General features: G+C 41.3%; 1 non-coding gene across 1 annotated transcript; it reads right to left on the reverse strand.

Moving 5' to 3' along the window:
* Positions 1-421: 421 nt before the first annotated feature.
* Positions 422-503, reverse strand: trnaa-cgc (transfer RNA alanine (anticodon CGC)). Its single transcript has one exon. It is a non-coding gene; the product is annotated as a tRNA-Ala (tRNA).
* Positions 504-2958: the final 2455 nt, after the last annotated feature.

The following is a 2958-nucleotide window of genomic DNA, read 5'->3' on the forward strand; positions in this document are numbered from 1 at the left end:
GTCCAATAGTTGAAGAGTTTTTACATGCCCTTGACATCACGGAGGTAAGAAGGATGTGCTTTCTCCACTACATGAAACAAGACACTGCTATGTGGCAGGTAGATCGTTCAGGAAAGGGTCTGGGAGTGCAAGCTCTCCACACTGGTGGCATGATGTCTCTGCAGAAATCACTTCAAATAAGCAACTAAATTCTCTATTCTGCAAGAGAGCACATTGGAGCTTGACACCAACACATTAATCCCTGGGTCATCACAACTTATCGACAAAGCAGCTATTTCTGCTTCAATTCCTAGGACTCCTACAGTTTCACTGGCACAAAGTTGCAAATGGAATGGCAAGCATGTGCAAAAGGAGAACTACATGACACTGTGAATTTATTCTTCCAGCAAAGCCATTAGGAGAAAAACATCTGATTCCATCACGCTGCAAGCAGGAGTCGAACCTGCGCACGGAACCCCCATTGGATTGCGAGTCCAACGCCTTAACCTCTCGGCCATCGCTGCTGTTACATGCTTTGGGCACTTTGGGGTTAAGTCTTAGGACTTCTTCAAGCTCAATTATGAGTACCCATATATCATTGATTCAGGACTGAAAATGGCCTGAGATGCAAATTCAAAGACAGTAATCTCCCGAATGGTCTGCTCACTATTTTAGCAAACTAATGTCAATTCCAGGTGAACAGGTGCCCAAAAGCTTGTCAGAGTATTAGACTGATCCGCTACTTAAAACACTACCGTGGCCTCCAAGGTTTCCCACGTGAAGACGTGGGACGGCTCAAGGTGGCTAAGCATTTTTGCATGAACACTCTTTTTGTTTTTAAAAAATCACACCTAGCTGATGAAGGTGTCATGTAAACCATTCACTGGAATGTACATGTGAGCAGAAATGTAAGTCAACAAAGTTGAAACTTGCACATTGGAAATAGAGTAGTGCAGGACATCGCTTGACCTAAGTTCAATGTTGACTAGACAGTGCAGCTCAGTACATTAATTTGCAATAGAATAATCAGACATATTGCAAACAGAGTCAAAGCCAAATTTGATAAAAGTGCTGCATATGACATAACTCATAGTTTAGACCATTCTCGTGTTTATCACACAGGGATAGCCAAAATGCTTTGAATATTTTGCATTTTTACAAGAATTCAAAAAGAAATACAAATCATAAGCCAGCACACCGACATTGTTAAAAGAGGAAAATGAAGACTGGGTCAACATCACCAGAATTTGTTTAAAAAACTTTCTGTTGTAGGTGCACTGATCCAAAATACTTCAAAACCTGTGGGATGCGTACATCTCAGTCAGTTTCTTTTAACACACATGCATCTGTCCTTGTTAGTATAGTAAATAGTATCTCCGCCTCTCAGGCAGAAATTCTTGGGTTGATTCCCCGACAGGGAGTCTTCCTATTCTTAGTGCACTGCAGACAAACTGGTGACTTGGCACCCTTTGTAGGAATGATAACATCGAATCCTACACCCACAGTTGCTCTTGATTTTTCTACATAGATGAATCAAGACACTAGCACATTGTGGATCAATAATTTGATAAAGCACCTGGGAGAGAATTTGGTGCCCAGTGGCGACATTATCTCTAAGCAGACATGACTAAGCATGCATACCATCAAGGCCAAGACTGAAGAGCATAAAAAGATTTTGTCAATTTCATAAACTACATCAAATGCTTTGCTGGTGTCAAATATTGTAATGACATTAAACATGGTGACTTGACAATTACGTGAAGGGTAGTGCTTGGTAACTGTCCATCTTGACTTTGGATTGTACATTTTCACTCTTGACTTGTCTCGGGACTACAGTGTCAAGTCTTGAGATGTATTTGTTACATTTACAATTTACATTTAAGGCATTTAGCAGACACTTTTATCCAGTGTGACTTACAAAAGGGTTTTATCATTTACTCATAGAATACACCCTAGCCATTACAGTAGGTTAGAGTCCAATATCCCAATGATCTAGAATACTGTAGAAATAAAAGGATCACTGCTGTTACCTAGAAGTACAAAATGCATAAGGACTAAAGTTTGTTAGACAACATCAGTGTAATAAATAATACCCTACAATAAGTGTTAATTTAGTTATTCAATATAGGAGCAGGGTCATTTGTCAGATTCCATGAATAGATGGGTCTTTAGTCTGTGTTTGAAGACTGCAAGGAACTCTGCTGTCAGGACAGCAGGGGAGTATCAAGATTTTAAATCTGATGTGTGCAGCTACTGGAAGCAAATGAAGGGAGCGCAGCAGCATGGGTAACACGTGTGAACTTTGGAAGATTGAAGACGAGTCATGCTGCTGCTACTACTGCTGTTACTTGCAAGTACATCATCTTGTTAGTGACTTGTGGTGGGTGGGCACTGGAGTGAACAGTGTAATAGCTAAAGTGTTATAGTTATAGTTAAAGAGAAAATATGGTGCTGTCCCTGGAATGCTGGTACACGACATGGAAGAGAAGTTTTTACATGCCCTTGACATCACGCAGGTAAGAAGGATGTGCTTTCTCCACTACATGAAACAAGACACTGCTATGTGGCAGATAGATCGTTCAGGAAAGGGTCTGGGAGTGCAAGCTTTCCCCACTGGAGAATTGGTGCTGTATACCAAGTTCAATTGTCATCTTGGAGAACAGGTGTAACATAAAGTTCATGCCTTGGTCAGATTGTATAACTTTGGGCAATCCAAAGGTAGTGCAGAATTTAATAACAGCTCTTCGATTTTAGGGATCGAAGGGGAATAGCCTCAGGGTACATGGTGGCAGCACACATTATAGTCAATAGGTAGCAATGACCAGAACGGGTCTTTGGCAAAGGGCCCACACAATCAACCAACACCTTTTCAAAGGGCTCACCAACTGCTGGAATGGGGCACAGAGGAACAGACGGAATGACCTGATTTGGTTTTCACTGCATGTAAGGCATGAACGGCAGTGTCCAACATTACTTCTA

This window comes from Electrophorus electricus, chromosome 15 (assembly GCF_041902795.1).
Source record: "Electrophorus electricus isolate QZ-2024a chromosome 15, ASM4190279v1, whole genome shotgun sequence".
In the NCBI taxonomy this organism is placed as follows: Eukaryota; Metazoa; Chordata; class Actinopteri; order Gymnotiformes; family Gymnotidae; genus Electrophorus; species Electrophorus electricus.